Source organism: Carassius carassius, chromosome 35 (assembly GCF_963082965.1).
Source record: "Carassius carassius chromosome 35, fCarCar2.1, whole genome shotgun sequence".
Classification (NCBI taxonomy): Eukaryota; Metazoa; Chordata; class Actinopteri; order Cypriniformes; family Cyprinidae; genus Carassius; species Carassius carassius.
Window position 1 is genome coordinate 5,224,876 of NC_081789.1, and position 13,908 is coordinate 5,238,783.

Genomic DNA, 13,908 nt, shown 5'->3' on the forward strand with positions numbered 1-13,908 from the left:
TTTTCAAAGTCTGTTGCTCGATACAGATGTTCGTGGCTATCTATACGAGCCACAATATAGCACAGAGCAGCTGAGGCTGATGGAGGAACAGGAGGCGGCGGCTGCAGCCGAGGCCGGAGACCTGCCTGTCGTGTCCGAGGAGCCCGGGCGTGCTCGAGCTGGTGCGGACTGGTGGTGTCTGTGCTCTCGTTGTGCGCCTACGGACACAGAGCTCAAGTCTGTCTGCTGCAAGAATTTGAAAGATGCCAATTTCTCCTCGAAGAAATGTCTGAGGCAGACAAGGACACGGATGTTTGCATTGTGAACCATCCTAGTTTCGCCCCGCATATGGACAGAGGCGTCCTGGAGACATACTTCAGAATTCCGAAGGTAAACTGGAAACGCCAGCCGAAGCCTGCAGGGACAAATGGACGTCTAACTGTAAAATAAGTGTTTCAATTTTATTTATTATTCATTTTGTGAAATGTACACAATTTCTTCAAGCATTATTATCACAAAATGATTCCCGGTTAATACGTTACGTAACGTCAACTGTAAACTGTTTGTGCAGTACCTTTTTTAATGCACAAAAAGCTTACTGTGGCATTGTTTACTACTGTGGCACGTAAATACCATACATCGCTAACTGTGTCCTCAATGTCTTGTAGACAATATCGCCTAACAGCGGTGTTCTGGATTAGTGGGAATGGCTTATGGAGCTGTGCAAATGTGTTGCATTGTGGGAGTTGTGGTTTTACATACAAATTAGCCCTAAAGTTACTTTCTGTAATAACTCGGTCAAAAAGGCACCAAATTCGAAAGTTTTAATAGATTTCGACTACATATATGACCCACTTTCAATGAAGGTCAATATTCCCACGGGTGAAATGCTCCTTTAAGAAGAATAGTGCGACCGTCATAGCAAAGGCAACATGCAGTAGCCTATAATTCTGTGCGCAGAGGACGGGGGCGCTGGTGGTTAGAAAGAAACTCGAGCACTAATTCTGATCATGGCTTGTCTTGAAAAATGAAAACAGTTTGACATACTGTTAAAAAAAGTCACAGGACTGTGCTTCAAATCTTCTGATACTGCCAAAATTTCTTCCGAGGTAAAATTTGTACAAAAATTTGACATATCAAAAAGGACATCTCAATTGTCATTACTTAAGAGTTCTTTGATTACAGCTTGGTTGTATCCAGGATTTTCTTCAAACGTGCACACGAGCTTCATTGCGTAGCTTCAATTAAGCACATAAATCAGTCCAAAAAGCAACAAACACCCGAGAGTGACCCTTCAGAACTTCCACACCAACATCCGCAGACTGGTCTCCAGAACCAACACCAGTACCCTCTGAACAAAATATATACATGCCCACTGTTGTCTGTGCAACAGACTCAGCTTATACACTTCCACAGTCCGGTAGGATAAACAAAGAGAATGAATATTGTCCCAATGCCAGTCACAGTGTCATATTCAGATATTTAAAGGGTACATTGATTACAAACTCTGAAATTTTGGATATGTAGAATCATTCAAATGTACACTGCCTGGTCAAAAAAAAAGTCACTATTTGGATTTAAATGAGCAAATACTGAAGAGTCTAGAAGTGGATGATTATTGCAGTGATTTTTATGTTTCCGTCTTGTTGTATGTTTGCCAATTATTCTTTTAGCCCAAACTGATGGTGTGTGTAGCTTTTCATTTATTAAACAACCACATACCAATGTACACATTCCACCATGACAACAACAAAATTCATCAGGCTCAATTTGTGAAATGGTGGTTCTATGAGCACGAGGAATCATTTTCATGTATGAACTGTGCCCGGTTGCATGAAACTCCTTAAGTGAGGGTTTCCCTGAGAGAGAAGAAATCCCTGAGGTAAGGGATTTCATTAAGAGCGTTGCAAGAAACCTCTTAACTGTCACCCTTACCTAAGTGTTTATACTAAGCGTTTCACAGTAGTTTCTGACAACATACGGCAAAGATCGCCGCAGTTGCTATAGTTACTACCTCTAACAGTAAACGGAACATAACGAACCACAAAGCCAAACCCTTGCTAAAATCACACTTGTTTTAATATATTTTTGCTATGGAGAGTACAAACATAACAAAAAACAAAAAAAACGTAAACCAAACTGGACAGAGGACGAAAATGTAATTATTGTTTTCGTAAGTGGTTATAATAATAATAATAATACATTTCAGCCTTTCATCAACCATTCATCATCTCCAAGGGATTATTACGATCATTAAAAACACGCCTTGGTATTTCCTCCTATTCAATTAACACTAAATCAGCCATCGTATTTTGAGTTTAAGTTGACTTAAGGGAGCTGTTTTGGTCCCTTAAATTTATTAAGGTGAAATGGTCACTAAGGACTTTGTAGCAACGCTTAAGGGAACACTTAGATAATTAAGGGGAAAAACTTAATAACAGCCTTAAGTTCCTTAAGGAAACCCTTAGGGTTTTTTCTTGCAACCCAAGTTTCAATAAGGGTACCCTTAACCTTATATGTAAGGGATTTCTTAGCTTAAGGAGTTTCATGCAACCGGGCACTGATCTTCAGTCCTGAGCTTAACTCAACTGAATGTCTTGAGGATGTGCTGGAGTCGACTTTACAGAGTGGTTAGACTTTGCCATTGACAATACAAGATCCAGGCCTAAAAAATAAATAAATGCAACTCCTGACGGAAATAAATGTTTTGATGTTGCATAATGTTGTTTAAACAATGCGGCAACAATGCGGCAACAAAGCACAATGTAATGACAGCTATAGGTGGTCCAATGAAATATTAGAGTATGCAACTCTTTTTTGGGGGGGCAGGGTATGTAAAATGAACACAAGCACATCCTGAAGATTTCCAATAGGTCAGGACTATATGGTTCACAGTCTTTCACAGTTTGAGTCTGATGAATTTTGACATTGTTATCCAGGAATATAGATATGAATACGGCTTCCGACCTGGTTGTTGAAATACACCTGGTATATAAAACCAGAGCAACGACAGTGACCGACGAGAGAGGACCAGGCCTGGACTTTATTTTGTATTTGGTTTTTATTTATTTATTTATTTCTGTTTTGTCTTTATTTTGTAATTAAAGTTTGATTGATTGTCAAAAAAAAAAACACACAAACTAAAACCCAGGCCTGGTCCTCTCTCGTCCTTCACTGTCGTCGCTCCTGTTTTATATCCTTCCATCTCCTCCGTGGGACTCGAGACCGGTGGGTCGAGCAGGTGTCGCTCATTTCCAATCACTCCACCAGCCTCGCTCCTGTTCCCACAGCTCTCGGCCCCGCCCCACTCGTCACAACCATCTATAGATTCTTAGGATTTACACTGAGATCATAGTAACAACAAAAAATTATAAAAATATAAAAATCTGTCTTCAGCACGCGCTGTGTGTGTGTTTGTCATTTGCTATCTGTTTGTGAGTCTTATTTAGTGTCGTTTGTCCACTGATAAACTCCATTGTCAAAGCTTCAATCAAGAGAAGTTTTGGGCGAGAGCAGGCAGCGTTCAGGCTGTGTGTTTTCCCTGCCAAAAAAAAAAAAAAATGTAGGGACACACGCAGCTCGTGTGTTGTCTGCTTGAGAGTGAAGCGTGCAGTGTCAGCTCTCGAGGGAGTTGACTGCTGCGATGCGAGCCTTTGCTTCACTCTCAGAAGGCTCTCTTTGAGGAGAGAGCTTTCACTGGCATTTCTCGCGGTGCCAGCCCCGCTTTTGTCGAGGAAAAAACGGAGCGGTGGTTGTGCTCGCGGGATTCGCTTTCGGATCTGCTGGAAGGAATGTAAGACGGGCAGCAAGTCCCTATCTTCTTTCTTAGCCACCAGATCCGGTGCCGCTCTCGGGGGTTCGGAAGCCCGCGTTTGCGGTACTCTCTCCCCGATGAGAGGGCGCGACGCACTGCCTGTCTTTCTCAGAGGAGACTGATATGGAAAGGCGTCGATGAGCTCGCCAGTTGTTCAAGCACCAGTCGCACAAGCACCAGTTACACACGCATATTATGCCTAATATTATAATAAGCAGCATTAATGAAGTGTGGAGCTCGCGCAGTCGGCTCTCGGGGGGGCTGATTGTGCTTTTCTCGCTGTTAAGCGCTCCGCTCTCGCCGGGCACGCTCCGAGGAGTGTGTCCGTGCATGCGATCTTGCGGTCGCGGTCTCGATGGTGCTGAGGCACGGCGGCGACCGCGATAGCGGGAATCGCACATGATCTGGTGAACGGGTTGGAGATGGCTCGTCCTATCTCCACCAGTGTTTACTAGATCTAGAGCTCGTTCTCGAGGCTTGGAAACCAGCGCTGCGGTTTCTTCGCCCTCTGAGACAGCTCGCTGCTGCTGCTGCATGCTCTCTCGCCGGGCACGCTCTGAGGAGTGTATCTGTGCATGCGATCTTGCGGTTCCGGTCGCGCTGGGGCACGGCGGCGACCGCGTTCGCAGGAATCGCACATGATCTGGCGAACGGGTTGGAGACGTCTCGTCCTATCTCCACCCGTGTTCACTAGATCTAGAGCTCGGTCTCGAGGCTTGAAAACCCGTGCTGTGGTTTCTTCGTCCTCAGAGGCAGAGCTCGCTGCAGCATTCATCTTTTTCTGAGGAGATTGATGTTGTCTGTATGACTGAGTAGCATATATTATTAAAAAAAATAGACATGCACGCTGCCGAGGCAACGCGTGTATTACATTGTTTCATCTTTATGTGAGTTTTTTTTCTACACCAGACCGTGTTGACTCATCTGGTTGTTGACTACTATATATTAATATTTATCTGACTATGTGAAGTTAGATGTGTAGGGGCTCTTGGGATGTAATTTCTTATGTGAGAACACTTGTGTACCTCTCTTCCTCTGAGGAGGTTGAGGCGGTCAGGGGCTGCTGGGCGGAGCAGTCCCAACCATGTTCCAGCCCCTCATGCCGGGGGTGTCACTTTTGTACTCCGCAGACGCTAGAGTCAGAGTGGCACTCCCAGGCCGAAGGCTTCTAGTGGAAAGCAGTTCTACGGACCGTTGTTTTCGCTGGATAGCCTTCATCATAACGTCCTGACGCATAAGGCCTAGGACGTTTTGAGGGCCAGCTCCCTCTGGGGAAGAGTGGTGTACACCGCATTACAGGGTGCCCGTCTCTCCTCAGTGCCCTCAGGAGATCGATCTGCCAACCCTGCCGGTGTTCCAGGGTGCAGCGGTCTCCAGCCAGCGCTTCTCTCAGTTACCGCCCGGAAATGTAGCGGTGCTGAGAGGCTCGCTACCTCTACGGAGGTCTCTAGAGCAGCTAGTATGGTCGTCCCCTGCCGGTCCGCCGCTTCAGGACACCGAGCTAGAGACTCTAGGCACACCAGAGGCCAGTCTCGCGAGACTGGTTCCCTTTGGAGGTCACATGGCGGTGTGGGAGCCCCTGCCAAGTGTACTTCACGGGGTCCTGCCCCGAGCAGGCTCTGGTCTAGTCTTCCTAGCAGACGACATGGGTCTGAGGACCGTCGTTTTTAGGAGACTTCAGCTACGAGAGTCCTGATGCTGCGGCTCAGGACCTCGGAGGGCAGGCCCACTGGGAAAGAGCGGTATACACCACATTACACGGTGCCCATCTCTCCTCAGTGCCCTCAGGAGATCGATCTGCCAACCCTGCCGGTGTTCCAGGGCACAGGGGTCTCCAGCGAGCGCTTCTCTCAGTTACCACCCGGATATGTAGCGGTGTTAAGAGGCTCGCAACCTCCTGGGAGGTTTCCAGAGCAGCTAGTTTGGCTGTCTCAGTGGGTCCTGCACACTGTAGTGAGAGGCCACAGAATCCAGTTCTGGTGGGCCCCAAGCAGGCTCTGGTAATGGAACAGAAGTAGACTCTCTCTGAGGATGGAGACCATCGATGTGGTCCCTTCTTGTGTTGCAGAGTCCGGGTCCTACAGCCGGTACTTCACTGTTCCAAGGAAGGATGAAGTGTTGTGTCCTTTTCTAGATCTGTGCTTTTTGAACCTCTCAGTCAGGGAACTGAAGTTTAGCACGCCTGCACAGGCCAAGTCCGAGGACTGGTGCACTTATCTCCATCCTTCTTTATCTGAAGTTCCTGAGGTTTGCTTTTGGGGGCAAAAGCCTAAAAATACGGATCTTCCACTGGCCTTGCACTCTCACCCCACACTTTCACCACTCAACCACATTGACGATTGGCTGATATCAGCTCAATCTGAGCAGATGACGGTTCTGCACCGAGATGTCGTTCTCGCACACATGAAAGAGCTGGGGTTAAGACTTAACGCCAAGAAAAGTGTGCTTTCTCCAGGTCAGAGAACCACTTATCTGGGCATGGTGTGGGATTCGACCACGATGCAGGCACGTATGTCACCTGCTCGGATCGAGTCGATCCTCACTGCAGTCGCGAGAGTGAGAGAAGGCCGGTCACTACCTGTCAAGCAGTCACGGAGATTGCTGGGTCTGATGGCAGCTGCGTCCAACGTGAATACTATTGGCCTGCTGTACATGAGACCCCTACAGTGGTGGCTCAAGACCAAGGGGTTCTCCCTGAGGGGAAACCCACTTCGCATGCTAAAGGTCACGCGGCGCTGCCTACGTGCCTTGGATATGTGGAGGAAGCCTTGGTTCTTGTTTCAGGGCCCAGTGCTGGGAGCTCCTTGTCGCCGCGGGATGCTAGCGACAGACGCGTCCCTCACCGGCTGGGGTGCGGTCATGAGTGGCCACCCTGCCCGCGGTCTGTGGAGTGGTCGCCATCTGACATGGCACATCAACTGCCTGGAGATGCTGGCCGTGTTTCGTGCACTTCGTTATTTTCTCCCAGACCTAAGAGGTTGCCATGTGTTGGTGCGCACAGACAACACAGCGGTGGTCTCTTACATCAACCACAGAGGAGGTCTGCACTCACGCCGTTTATACAACTAGCGTACCAGATCCTAGTGTGGGCCCAGGACGAATTCCTCTCGCTCAGAGCAGTTCACATTCCTGGGCATCTTAATATGGGAGCAGACATCCTGTTGAGGCAGGGACCAAGGCCCGGGGAATGGCGGCTTCACATCGAGGTGATGAAGCAGAGTTGGAGAGTTTGGCCAGACTCGCGTGGATCTGTTTGTGACTCGAGACACATCGCACTGTCCCCTCTGGCTTCCTCTGACTCATCCAGCTCCACTGAGGCTGGACGCCATGGTACAGACGTGGCCGAGGCTTCATCTGTACATTTTTTCCCCCGATTGCTCTGCTCTCTGAAGTTCTGGAGAGAGTGCGCCGGGACGGAGCCGGCTGCTGTTAGTAGCCCCGTTCTGGCCGGGCCCGGAATGGTTCCTGGGCCTGATTTCTGATGCCGCCGCATGGAGCTTAGAGGCTGTAGGTGTGGTCTCTGAGGAGGCACAACTCTTAGTTTCCCGTCTCTCAACCGAGGTTGTTAGACCGTTCTCCAATCCAGAGCTCCCTCAATGAGGAAACTGTATGCCTTGAAGTGGAAGCTTTTCACTTCTTGGTGCGGAGACCGCCAGCTCGACCCAGTTAACTGCCCGTATGGTACAGTGCTGGAGTTCCTGCAGGCTCCAGCCAGCGCTTCTCTCAGTTACCGCCCGGAAATGTAGCGGTGCTGAGAGGCTTGCTACCTCTACGGAGGTCTCTAGAGCAGCTAGTATGGTCGTCCCCTGCCGGTCCGCCGCTTCAGGACACCGAGCTAGAGCCATGGCACCCACCTCATTGCCCTCTTGGCGGAGGGCGGTCAACTTCAAATATTTTGCTCCTGGCTGGGGAACGAGAAACATCAAAAGACATTCTGCTGGTTCTTACTGTGACGGAGTCATTCTGTCACGTTCGGTGATACAGGAAACCACGGGAATAAAACCAATTGCGAGTAAGTCTTTTATTAAGGGCAATCCAAAGAGAATAAACAGTGCAGGCAGGGGTCGATACCAAACAAAACCAAACCAAACATAAACAAAGAAGGACACAAGGCAAGAGCACGACAAGATGACGGACATGAATTAACAACGACTCCGTGACACATACTAAGACAGACCGGGTTATATACACAAGGAGAGACAAATGCTAATGGGAAACTAACAGGGTGTGATGATAGGTAATAAGTGACAGCTGGGTGCAATAATTAAGCAGGGACGTGAGGAATGTGATTAATGAAGTGAAAGACACCGTGGGAAAAGAGGACATCTAGTGGACACCCAGGGAACACAACCCAGACACTGTGACACATAGTGTCTATTTACACTAAGTGTAAATAGCCCGCCTTGTTGGCTGAAGCTATTTACACTAACTCCACCCACCAACGTGTGATTCTACTAGACAACACTACAAAAGACAACCAACAATTATCAGCTCCAGTGGCGAAGATGGTAAAATGTGTGACGGGTTCACTTTTCTGCGATCGACCTGGGATCAATTCTGTAATGCCACACCAGCAGAGGGAGCTCTTATCTGAGTACTGATTGTTCACCGCTCCCTCTGCTTCTACAGTTATTTCCTGTTTGACACAATTTAACAGGAGTCAGCGTGTTTGCTCATTGTGAAGCATTGCCAGTAACCTGCCTTATCAAGCGTTTCTCATTGTTATTCTGCCTGCCTGTTTGTGTATGATTCTGTCTTCACGTTCTTGATTCTTGGATTGCCCCATTGGATTTATAGCCTGATTGGACTGATGTTTGTACGTTGAAAAAAAAAAGTATTGGGCAGGGTTAGGATAGGTGTATGAAGGGCTTTATTGTCCCAATAGGGTGGCATCCATTTATTAATTTGAATTAAAATTAAAATTTACACTCAATAAGTTAATATTGCATACTGTTTTACAATGTACTACAATACTGAGGTGCAGATAATTGCCACTATTTGCAATAAGTAGTAAAATTTTAACAGTGTAAATAGAATCTATACCTATTTGCACTTAGTGTAAAATACCCAGGGTGCAATTTGCTGGGGGGGGGGGGGGGGGTGCGTGGGATTTCCCCCTTTCTGGTCAATGTATCCCAGCCTTTGCTTAATAATTTTTATCCCCGGTGGATTAATTATTTTTATCCCCAAAGTGATCACTGCTACTACACTAGTGGCGAGATGGCTCACAAAACTTATCACGAATTCCGTGGTTTGATTAAAGTCAATTTTATTTTAAAATGCGCTACTTTGGCTGGCTCTGATATAGCTGCCGCCCACAGTGCTATCTGATTGGTTACACCTCAGGAGTAGCCTATTAACACCTGTGAGACGGTTGAAGCCGGTCCGCTGGGCAGTGGAGTAGAGCTGCTAACTTGGCGTCTGCATCGCTACATTTAGCGACTTTTTTTTTTTTTTTTTTCACAAAATCGACTAGTGACAAATCTAGCGACTTTTTGGGCAATCATTATTTAGTCTCTGAGACTCTCTGGTGCTGCCGCATGAGCTCTCTTGCTTTCCCAGTGCGAGCCTTTCTCTCTGCACCTGCTGTGTTCAGCGAGTGCAGAGAGGAGCAGTATTTCAGTTTAAAAAAATATATTCTGTTGCTTCTAACTCTATTTTACAAGCAAGTATAGCTGACATCAGTCACAGCACAACCACTGACTTTATCGTATGTGTATTTGATTTCATTAGTGCAGATTAATGTTTGAGAGCTGGTTATGTAGTTTTAATGGACCACGTTTCCGTCATTATAATACAACTGAAATTAATTTGACACTTTAGAAAGTGTATAAATTAGGAAGTTGCGGTTTAGGGTCAGCGATATCTTTATCATATCTAATCTCCAAAAGATTTGAAATACTTTGGTTAATTTTATTTATTTATAGGTTTTTGTTTATTTTTAATAGCAATTACCGGCAACATTGCATCGCTGTCAAAAAAGTCCACAGACAGGTTATTGCTGACAAGATCTGACAAGATCAAGATTTGGTATTCTCCTCTTACCTAACGTCACATTTTGTCAGCAATAACCTATCCGTGGACTTTTTATATCACCTGTCAGAAACGCTGTAAAAACCTGTAACATTTAGCACTACTGAAGAGATCTGTAGAACAAGTAGGGTACCGAATGAAATGAAATATGCAAACACTAGCCATTAACAAATATATGCTAAGTCATTCAGTATAGTAGTTAAACTTTCACAAATCATGCTATAAACATTCATAAGAGCACTAGACAAAGTTATCAGCTATATAATGGTTATACAATCTATAACAGCAAAATGAAAGGTTGCATGAATAATAAACAACTGATAAAATTATCCACTCCATAAATATAGTAAAGCATTAACAATTTTGATGCAGTAAATAGGGTATGATTTAAAAACATGTAATATAAAAAGTCCACAGATAGGTTATTGCTGACAAGATGTGACATTGGGTAAGAGGGGAATACTGAATGTCAGATCTTGTCAGCAATAACCTGTCTGTGGACTTTTTTGACATCGATGCCATGTTGCCAGTTATTGCTATTAAAAATGAACAAAAACCTATAAATAAATAAAATGAACCAAATTATTTCATATTTTTTGGAGATTAGATAAGATAAAGATATCGCTGACCCTAAACCGCAACTTCCTAATTTATTCACTTTCTAAAGTATCAAATTAAGTGGAAAAGACAAGTTAAGAAACACTTATTATAGATGGATAATGGATCTGGCAACGTCCGCGCTCTTGCTCACAACACTCTGAAGACTTGTTCACTTCAGCAGCGTCTGGCAGCGATCATTTCCATACAACTGACGCTAAACACCCTGAATTAAAATGAATTATACATGCAGACATTCAATATGAGGAGTTTAACAGCAAATTAGTCATTCAGAGAACAAATTTTATTTTTGAACATGAAAAAAATGACATAGGTCCGGACCTCAGTGACCTCATAGCTGGCTACGGGCCGAGTGTGAGATGGTCTTAAGAAGGAAACATGCAAATCATATCATTTTCTTCAAGTTGTATCCTTCAAATACAGTTATATTTTTCATAATGTTTTGGAGATGCCTTCACATGACATCAACACTTCCATGCAGCTGTGTTTGTACACTAAGCTATTGTCATTGGACCTATTCAAACCATTCGGCTGATGATACATGGGGCAACTAAAAATTTATTTGATGTAATGCAATGTGTTAATGTGGTTAAAGGTTATAAAAACACATTATTTTCTACATAGTCATAGGGGGGATATGATTAAAAACAACACTGTGCATTGTAAATAACAATGATTTATATTTGAAATAATTGTAAGTAGTAAAACAACACAAACGGGGCAAAAACTTGTTGAGTCTCCACCTCTCTTGCCTCAAAGGGCTTTGGTCCATATGCCTGCTTTCCTCTTTTACATCAACTACACACACACAAACACACGCGAGTACGGTGACAGAGAAAAAAGCCAACAGTTGTGGAACTCCAGTAATTAAGGCTGTCAAAGCTATTATATTCACTTAAACATAAGATTATTTTCTTTTTAATACAGATGTTTCCACTATGTTAGCAATAATAATGTTACCTGCTTGAGGAAAAGGGTTGCAAGGTTTTCATAACAAATCCCACCCAATTGCTATTTAAAATTAGCCCAAAACTAGTCCAAATGATATTATCTGTGTCTCGATGGTGACCCCAAGTCAAAATCGCATTTGCAGGGCGAAAATACATGTTATTGGGGTCGCTTCATCCTGGGAACATGAAAAACAACCCGTGGCAACAGTGATAAAGTAGCCCAATTCCACGGGAAAACCACAGACCTGGCAACACTGTGTTGGATAGTAGTAACTATCAGTGCAGCAGGGAGACAGCGCAATGTCTTTAATGGACACGAGCGCTGTCATGGCATGACCACAACAGCTTGAAGCTGTCTAATTTGGCACGGTCTCCCTGCTACCCTAATAATAGTAAAACATTTCTCTGTGTATACATATGTGTATACATATACTTACAAGTATAATTTTAGCCATATTATTTGAGCCCCGTTCAGAAATTGGTATTGAGAAATTTTATGTTTATTGCCCCCACTACTGTTAGACTAAATTTATGCCCCTGCATTTAATGTACATTACCGTTGTTCCTCTATGCCCCACCTTTCTGAAATGCGCCAATTTTTACAAAGCTCATCGTTCTGAAAGGCTAGACTCTGCTTCGTCCATAGTGAAAGCTGATCCACAGTACAAAGTTTATGTATTTCCTCAACGACCAGCAATGATCAGGCATGACGAAGCAGATATCGTCCTGTTTTGGAAGGCCAAATAAAGTAGTTTTGCTTTTACAGTGCTAACAACAATACTAAAGCGAGAATAAAAATTTGGCCTCTTTCTTTGCGTGAACATTTGGGCGGTGTTATGCAAATCATCCCACATCATGATGTAGATGTGTTTAACCCTCCAGAGTCTAAAGGTATTTTTGGGGCCTGGAGAAGTTTTCCCATGCCCTGACATTTGTGCTTTTTACAGTTTCTTATACACATCTAAATGGCTAAAGTCTAATCTCACTGTAATCAGCACATACTGGGCTATAATAATATGTGAGCAGCATGTATGTACATGATTGTGTTTTTGAGAAAAAAAAAATGTTATGCGTGGTTAGTGAAAAACAAAAAAATGTTAAATCACTTGAATAAGGCCATAAAACACATACAGAACATTGGTTCCCGGGACTTTTGAGAACTGGAGCTTGTAGCATAGAATTTTTCTTTCTAAATTATGTGAAAATCATCTTGTTTACTCACTCACAGAAAACAATATATTGATTTACATTTTCTAAGACACTTTTTGTAGGTAAAAGTCATATGCAATTAGGCGTGAACTATCATGAATATCATTGTGATTTACACCTGAGAAGACAAAGTCCTGCGTAATGAATTGCATAATGAGCTGCATAATGAGCCTTTCAGTCAGCAGGGCCACTGTGAGGGAGGAGTTACAAGAAAGAATGTGAGGACAAAATAAATCTATATAATTTAATGTTTTTAGTTTATTTAGAATATATTTAATTATACCACAAAATAATTTAATATCCACTTGCGAGTGCAGTTAAACAGTTTATTAGGAACAATCAAAGCTGACTTTCAAACTGAATTTTTTGCATCATTACTCCAGTCACACAATCCTTCAGAAATCCTTTTAACAATCTTATTTTCTACAAAAAAACATTTATTATTATTATTATTATTATTATTATTATTATTATTATTATTATTAATGTTGAAAAGAGCTGATAATATTTTTTTTCAGTTATTTGGGGGCAGATAAATTGAAAGAACAGCATTGTTTGTTACTTTGTTACAGTTACATTTATTTGTAACATTTGTATTATTTACATCAAGCTTTTGAATTGTATAGTATTGTATATTGTTATTGAAACTTCACAATATTTCACTTGATTATACATTTAGTCAGGAATTATAGTTCTAAGTCTAACTAGTAAAATGTTTACACGTTATGTGAAAACTAGTACAAGTATATAAATAAATTAAAAGAGACTTACTCATGTTTATGATCTCTGCTGAATAAAGTGCTTCATTCTTTTTCTTCTGAGGAAATCCAAATCTCAAATCCTCAACCACATCACATTTTTTGAGGGGTGAATTATGTCTTATTCCTCTCGTCGCAAAGCAAACAGTAAAATAAAAACACTTGAAGAACAATCTCGTTGCATTGTCTTCTGTTGTGTGGGCGTATTCAAGCCGCGTGCTTCAGTCAAACATTAGAATCTGAATAGAGCGTTCAGCGCGGGGGCGTGGTCGCATTAGAAGATAATGAAGGGAGACGTGAAAAAAGGTCATCCCTTTGTTTTCATATGGATTACTTTATCACAGAATATTTGTTTTCGGCAGCACTTTAGTTAAAAAGTAGACTGTGTCAGGCTTTCTATAGATATATCTTCCATGTGTCTTCGTTGAGTATTCACTGAGTTACAGTTCATTTTAATGACGTGTTTGTAAATGAAGATCAGCGCAGACAAAGGCTGCAGACAGCACACCTTGTTTGTTATTTTATAAGTGCACAAAGTTCTGTTGTT

General features: G+C 43.3%; 1 protein-coding gene across 1 annotated transcript in view; it reads left to right on the forward strand.

Moving 5' to 3' along the window:
• LOC132115900 (NXPE family member 3-like) overlaps positions 1-13,908 on the forward strand; it is a 47,034-nt gene that overhangs the window by 1,416 nt on the left and 31,710 nt on the right. The window lies entirely within an intron of this gene.